This window comes from Oncorhynchus mykiss, unplaced genomic scaffold (genome assembly GCF_013265735.2).
Source record: "Oncorhynchus mykiss isolate Arlee unplaced genomic scaffold, USDA_OmykA_1.1 un_scaffold_318, whole genome shotgun sequence".
NCBI classification, from domain to species: domain Eukaryota; kingdom Metazoa; phylum Chordata; class Actinopteri; order Salmoniformes; family Salmonidae; genus Oncorhynchus; species Oncorhynchus mykiss.
The window spans coordinates 110,001-117,500 of NW_023493767.1; the positions used below are offsets into that span (position 1 = coordinate 110,001).

Here is a 7,500-nt window from a genome sequence, read left to right on the forward strand (position 1 = left end):
CTTTCGCTTACGGCCACACCGGCCTGAGTACGCCTGATCTCGTCCGATCTCGGAAGCTAAGCAGGGTCGGGCCTGGTTAGTACTTGGATGGGAGACCGCCTGGGAATACCAGGTGCTGTAAGCTTTTTGTCACTGCCCAGTGGAATTTCAACTCTTTGTCCGTTTTTTCCCACAAGGCTTAAATATGTGCCCTCGCTTTGAAATAAGTAAGCAAGGTTAGTTTGTATTTCATCCAACAATCTGTGCTACAAATTATGGCTACAGTATATGCAATTTCTTCCACTTTTTGAGTGACACAAAGATGCTTATCTAAATGGTGGAAATGCAACAGCTGTTAATCAGGCTCACTTTGACTTTACATAGTGCACCAAGAGATAGTTTCTCGTTTACGGCCACACCGGCCTGAGTACGCCTGATCTCGTCCGATCTCGGAAGCTAAGCAGGGTCGGGCCTGGTTAGTACTTGAATGGGAGACCGCCTGGGAATACCAGGTGCTGTAAGCTTTTTGTCACTGCCTTGTGGAATTTCAACTCTTTGTCCGTTTTTTCCCACAAGGCTGAAATATGTGCCCTCGCTTTGAAATAAGTAAGCAAGGTTAGTTTGTATTTCATCCAACAATCTGTGCTACAAATTATGGCTACAGTATATGCAATTTCATCCACTTTTTGAGATTGCCTTTCGCTTGCGGCCACACCGGCCTGAGTACGCCTGATCTCGTCCGATCTTGGAAGCTAAGCAGGGTCGGGCCTGGTTAGTACTTGGATGGGAGACCGCCTGGGAATACCAGGTGCTGTAAGCTTTTTGTCACTGCCTTGTGGAATTTCAACTCTTTGTCCGTTTTTTCCCACAAGGCTGAAATATGTGCCCTCGCTTTGAAATAAGTAAGCAAGGTTAGTTTGTATTTCATCCAACAATCTGTGCTACAAATTATGGCTACAGTATATGCAATTTCTTCCACTTTTTGAGTGACACAAAGATGCTTATCTAAATGGTGGAAATGCAACAGCTGTTAATCAGGCTCACTTTGACTTTACATAGTGCACCAAGAGATAGTTTCTCGTTTACGGCCACACCGGCCTGAGTACGCCTGATCTCGTCCGATCTCGGAAGCTAAGCAGGGTCGGGCCTGGTTAGTACTTGAATGGGAGACCGCCTGGGAATACCAGGTGCTGTAAGCTTTTTGTCACTGCCTTGTGGAATTTCAACTCTTTGTCCGTTTTTTCCCACAAGGCTGAAATATGTGCCCTCGCTTTGAAATAAGTAAGCAAGGTTAGTTTGTATTTCATCCAACAATCTGTGCTACAAATTATGGCTACAGTATATGCAATTTCATCCATTTTTTGAGATTGCCTTTCGCTTACGGCCACACCGGCCTGAGTACGCCTGATCTCGTCCGATCTCGGAAGCTAAGCAGGGTCGGGCCTGGTTAGTACTTGGATGGGAGACCGCCTGGGAATACCAGGTGCTGTAAGCTTTTTGTCACTGCCTTGTGGAATTTCAACTCTTTGTCCGTTTTTTCCCACAAGGCTGAAATATGTGCCCTCGCTTTGAAATAAGTAAGCAAGGTTAGTTTGTATTTCATCCAACAATCTGTGCTACAAATTATGGCTACAGTATATGCAATTTCATCCACTTTTTGAGATTGCCTTTCGCTTACGGCCACACCGGCCTGAGTACGCCTGATCTCGTCCGATCTCGGAAGCTAAGCAGGGTCGGGCCTGGTTAGTACTTGGATGGGAGACCGCCTGGGAATACCAGGTGCTGTAAGCTTTTTGTCACTGCCTTGTGGAATTTCAACTCTTTGTCCGTTTTTTCCCACAAGGCTGAAATATGTGCCCTCGCTTTGAAATAAGTAAGCAAGGTTAGTTTGTATTTCATCCAACAATCTGTGCTACAAATTATGGCTACAGTATATGCAATTTCATCCATTTTTTGAGATTGCCTTTCGCTTACGGCCACACTGGCCTGAGTACGCCTGATCTCGTCCGATCTCGGAAGCTAAGCAGGGTCGGGCCTGGTTAGTACTTGGATGGGAGACCGCCTGGGAATACCAGGTGCTGTAAGCTTTTTGTCACTGCCTTGTGGAATTTCAACTCTTTGTCCGTTTTTTCCCACAAGGCTGAAATATGTGCCCTCGCTTTGAAATAAGTAAGCAAGGTTAGTTTGTATTTCATCCAACAATCTGTGCTACAAATTATGGCTACAGTATATGCAATTTCTTCCACTTTTTGAGTGACACAAAGATCCTTATCTAAATGGTGGAAATGCAACAGCTGTTAATCAGGCTCACTTTGACTTTACATAGTGCACCAAGAGATAGTTTCTCGCTTACGGCCACACTGGCCTGAGTACGCATTTCCTGATTGGAGAAGTGACGACAGGTGCGAGTGTCTGAGCTGTGAGTGAGTGTTTGCTGGAGAGTGTTTGCTCGAGAGCTATTTTTGTTTAAATTAATTGGTTTTTGCAATATAATTTATTATTTTCTTTAGTTGAATAGTTTAAAGTTGGGTTAGTCTTCCCCCTTGCAGTTTTTTCTGCTTGGGGGAGAGGTTTTTTGGATTTATTTTTTTACTATGACGGACAACATGGAAAAGACAAACGGAATGGACAAAGACAACGAAAAGGCGCAACGGAAGAAAAATGAAGATAACGAAGGAATGAAATATGGAAAAGAATACACGGTGGCAATTAAGTTGGAAGGAGAAGACAAAGTGACGACAATGGAACTACTAAGAGCAATTAAGGAGGTGTGTGGAGAGGTGGTGGGATGCCGAATGAAAGGAGAAAAGAATTATGAAATTACGATGAGAAATGAAAGAGGAAAAGAACGGTTAATGGATGGATTGCGAATAAAGGACACAAGGATTCTGGCGAGAGATATTAATGTGAAGGAATTGGTGGTGTCTTTTATGAATCTCCCAGTATACGTAGAAGATGGTGTGATACTGAGCAAGCTGAGTAGCTGGGGAGTGACGGCCGTCTCGGAGATAAGGAGGAGAGTTTGGCCAGGAACGGAGGTGGTTGACGGGACACGTTTCTGCAAGGTCAAGTTCACAGAAAAAGTGACATCATTACCTTATTCTACAAGAATTGAGACGTTGGAGGGAGCAGAATATTTCAGGGTCATTCACGACAAACAGGTCAGAGTGTGCCGTATGTGTATCCAACCCGGGCACATAGTAAAAGACTGCCCGGAATTTAAGTGTTTTAAGTGTGGCAATCAAGGACACTATGCGAGAGAATGTGATGGAGAGAAGGAAAGGAATTTGTGTGGTGGATGCAGAAAGAGATTGGCGGAGTGCAACTGTGGAGAGGTTGGGGCTGAAGAGGGGAGTCAAACAATATTCGAGGAAGCAGTGGTATTGTCGCAAGAAGGAGAAGAAGATGGAGGAGAGGACGTGGTGGAAGGTGGAGAGACGGAGGAAGGAAGAAGGAAGAAGGACCAGAAGATAAATGAAATTGGGAGTAGTATGGACTCAGAAATAAGAAGAGGGAGTTTTCAGGAGGAGGGGGGGAGTGGACTGGGGGGAAGCACGGGGGACTCACAGGTTTTGGGGGAAAGCTCAGCACTAACAAGTAGCGTGGGGGGTGAAGAAATGGAGGGGGTTATGGAGTTGATGACAATACCAGAGACGGCGATGAGCACGGGGAGCACAGCGGAGGTGGATGCCAAGAGTGGGAGTTGGCTGGATAACATGGACTTGGAGGAGATATCGGACACGGATGATGGGCAAATGATGGAAAGAACGAGGGAAGGATACAGGAAGAGGAAAGCGGTGGGAAAAGGGGGAGAGAAAGGGTGGAAGAAGAAAGAAACTGGATAACAGGTAGAGGATAATGAAATTATATTTTATTATTTTATTATTTATTAGAATGGTCAATATAATGTCAATAAATGCAAATGGTTTGAGAACAATGGGTAAATTTAATAGAATAGTCCAAATGAAGAATTCAGATATTTTATGTATTCAAGAAACACACTGGGATAATGTTTGTGTTTTAGAAGTAAAAAAAATATGGAGTGATTTTATTTATGTAAACAATGGCAGAGGGAATTCAAGTGGGGTTGCAATTTTATTAAGGAAGGATGTAGTAGAAAATGTGAAGAAGATATATAATGATAATAATGGGAGGATTTTAATTTTGGATTTTGAATATATGAATAGGGTTTTTAGGATTATAAATATTTATGCGCCAAATAATGAGATAGAGCGAAATAATTTATTTTTAGAATTAGGGAAATGGTGCAAGGGTAACTGTATTTTAGTTGGGGATTTTAATGTTAAAATGGATAGATTAGATATGTCAAGGGGAGCTATTTTTAGAAATGACGTATCGAGAGGGGTTTTAAGGAAGATTATGTGTGAAAACAGTCTGATTGATATATGGAGAGACGAGAACCCGAATAAGAGAGGGTTTTCTAGAAGGCAGGTGGTTTTAGGGGAGTTGAAACAGACACGGATAGATCTGGTTTTAGTAAATGAAGGGTTAAGGAATTTTATGAAGGATATTAATTATATTTTTACAACTTTTAGTGATCATGCTGGGTTAACATTTTCGGTGGGGTTAGATAAGGGAAGGAAAGGGGGAGGAATATGGTGCATGAATGCAGGGTATCTAGGTGATGAAGAATATGGAATACAGCTTAAATCTTTGATAGAACATGAAACGGAGGATAAGCAAAAAGGGAATGATAAGTGCCAGTGGTGGGAAAATGTAAAGAAAAAAATTAAAGGTTTTAGTATTAGATATGCAAGGAAGAAGAGGAGTAGGATGACAAGAGAAGAACAGTTTTTAAGAGAAAAATTGAATGAAGAAATGAGGAAATGTGATATTGATCCTATTTATAATATTGAAAGGTTTTTAGATTTAAAGGCACAATTGAGCAAATGTGAAATAGATAAGTGTAAGGGGGCATCGATTAGAAGTAGGGCAAAGTATGTGTTGGAAGGGGAGAAATGTACGTCTTTTTTTCTTGGTTTAGAGAAAACTAAACAGACGAAATCATATATTAGTGAGATAGAAAATGTAAAGGGTGAAGTGGTAAATGATTATGTTGAGATATTAGAAACCGTACAGAATTTTTATAAGGATTTATTTAAGAAAGGGGAGGTGGATGAGGGGAGTGTAAAGGAGATTTTAGGTAGTGTGGATGTGCAAATTGGTGTTGAGGATAAGCAAAGATGTGATAGGAAGATAACAGTGGATGAAGTGAAAGATGCAATTAAGGGTTTACAAATAAATAAAAGTCCTGGAGTAGATGGACTAATTGCAGAGTTTTATAAAATGTATGAAAGTTTTTTAGCACCGATTTTAATGGAAGTGTATCAATATATGGAAGATAATAATACTGTTTCAGACTCCATGGTGACAGGGCTGATATCGATTTTATATAAAAATAAGGGGAGTAAATTAAAATTGGAGAATTATAGGCCAATTAGTTTATTAAACTCAGATTATAAGATTTTAGCTAAGATATTGGCAAATAGAATGAAGATGGTTTTAAATGATATTATAGCACCTACACAAAATTATAGTGTGCCTGGAAGAGACATAGCTGATACTATTATTACACTTAGAGATGTGATAAATAAAATGAATAGCGATAAGAGAGGGGGAATTGTTTTAAGTATAGATTTTAATAAAGCTTTTGACAGGGTGGAACATGATTTTATGTTTAGGGTACTGGAAAAATATGGGTTTGGAAACAGAATAATAGGATGGATAAAATTATTATATAGAAAGGCAAAAAGTAGAGTAAAATGTAATGGGGTTTTAACAGATTCTTTTGTTCTTGAGAGATCGGTGAGACAGGGGTGCCCTTTATCAGCATTATTGTATGTTTTATCGGTAGAACCCTTAGCGGCATACCTTAAAAAAGATAATTTTATAAATTGTGTAGAGACTCCGCAAGGAGGTTTTAGTTTAATTCATCAATATGCAGACGATACCACAATAACAGTTAGAGATGAGGGAAGTGTTAAAAGGGTGATGGAGTGTTTTAAAGTATATGAGCAAGCCTCAGGAGCAAAAGTGAATATGGAGAAGTCAGTAATAATGTATGTTGGGAAGATTAATGAGGGGATTTTTCCTTTTAAAATGGTAAATGATTATTTTAAGGTGTTAGGTGTGTTTTTAGGGGTGAAGGAACAGGAAGCTAGGGATCTGACATGGAGTGGTGTAATAAATAAAGTTAGAAAGGTGGTAAATATGTGGAGGAGGAGGTCTTTGAAATTAAAAGGGAAAGTAATTGTTGTAAATTCCTTGCTGATGTCAATTTTTATTCATGTCATGAATGTTTTAGATGTACCAGAATGGGTTTTATCGGAAATAAATAAGATTTTAGTTGATTTTTTATGGGATGGGAAAGGTGCGAAAATTTCTTTTAAAACTTTGATTGCAGGTTATGAGGAGGGGGGTTTGAAGTTGGTGGATTTAAATGTGAGGAAAAAAGCAATTAGAGTTAAAATGGTACGTAAATATTTATATGGTGAATTAGATTATGGATGGAAAAGATTTTTTAAGGAGTATTTGCAGGAGGTTGGGAGGATGGAGGACAATGGTTTATTGATGTGTATGAAAAAGGAAATGTTAGGTAATATACCTTTGTTTTATAGAGAAGTGTTTGAGGCTTGGGGGGAGTTTTTACCAAATATTTATTATGAGTGTACCATTTTAGACAATATTTTAAATCAGCCAATTTTTTTAAATCCCAAGATACAGTATAATAATAAGATGTTGTTTTGTAAATATTTTATGAGGGCTGGGATGAGACAGATTGGGGACATTTTATATGAGGTCATTCCGGGGTTCCTTCCATGTCAGGCAATATTTGATAATGTGGATGAAGAAAATGATGAAATAAGTAGAACTACTGTGGAGAACATGTATAAGAGAATATTAGGATGTCTTCCTGGTGAGTGGGGTGTGTTAATAAATAAAGAGGTGGCTACAAGAGCTAAGGGTTTACCGGTTTTATATTATGAAAGTAATGGGAAGAAGTATGATTTGTCAGGTTTGAAAGTTAAAAAGGTTTATGAAAAATTTATTTTAAGAGAGATAAAAACTCCTGCTTCGGAAAAAGTGTGGTCTAGGGTGTTTGCAAATATAGATGTGAAATCAATATGGAAGAATGTAAATGTAAAATATAATTCTATAGAATGTGAAGACAATGATTTTAAATTGAAACATAATAGGATATTTACGAACGTGGTTTTACATCAAATAAATAGAGATGTTAAAAGAGAATGTGATATTTGTGGTACGGGGGCGGAAAATTTTATGCACTTTTTTATTGAATGTAGTAGATTAGAAGAGTTTCATACGTTTTTAAAGGGGATTTTAGTACAACATTGGGGAGAAGAGATTGTTGCTGGGGTTGAGTGGAGGAGGTTGTTTCTTTTTGGATTAACTGGGAAAAGCAAAGTTTTTAATTTTTATTTGATGAATTTTGTTCTTAGTCATGCCAGATACGCTGTAAGACTAAGAAGGAATTTGGGA

General features: G+C 39.0%; 7 non-coding genes across 7 annotated transcripts; all 7 read left to right on the forward strand.

Moving 5' to 3' along the window:
• Positions 1-5: 5 nt before the first annotated feature.
• On the forward strand, positions 6-124 carry LOC118950671. The gene has a single exon (XR_005042598.1). It is a non-coding gene; the product is annotated as a 5S ribosomal RNA (ribosomal RNA).
• A 260-nt stretch (positions 125-384) lies between these two features.
• Positions 385-503, forward strand: LOC118950857. The gene has a single exon (XR_005042784.1). It is a non-coding gene; the product is annotated as a 5S ribosomal RNA (ribosomal RNA).
• Positions 504-680: 177 nt separating this feature from the next.
• Positions 681-799, forward strand: LOC118950945. Its single transcript, XR_005042872.1, has one exon. It is a non-coding gene; the product is annotated as a 5S ribosomal RNA (ribosomal RNA).
• A 260-nt stretch (positions 800-1,059) lies between these two features.
• LOC118950858 lies at positions 1,060-1,178 on the forward strand. Its single transcript, XR_005042785.1, has one exon. It is a non-coding gene; the product is annotated as a 5S ribosomal RNA (ribosomal RNA).
• A 177-nt stretch (positions 1,179-1,355) lies between these two features.
• LOC118950673 lies at positions 1,356-1,474 on the forward strand. Its single transcript, XR_005042600.1, has one exon. It is a non-coding gene; the product is annotated as a 5S ribosomal RNA (ribosomal RNA).
• A 177-nt stretch (positions 1,475-1,651) lies between these two features.
• Positions 1,652-1,770, forward strand: LOC118950674. Its single transcript, XR_005042601.1, has one exon. It is a non-coding gene; the product is annotated as a 5S ribosomal RNA (ribosomal RNA).
• Positions 1,771-1,947: 177 nt separating this feature from the next.
• On the forward strand, positions 1,948-2,066 carry LOC118950803. Its single transcript, XR_005042730.1, has one exon. It is a non-coding gene; the product is annotated as a 5S ribosomal RNA (ribosomal RNA).
• The last annotated feature ends 5,434 nt before the right edge of the window (positions 2,067-7,500 follow it).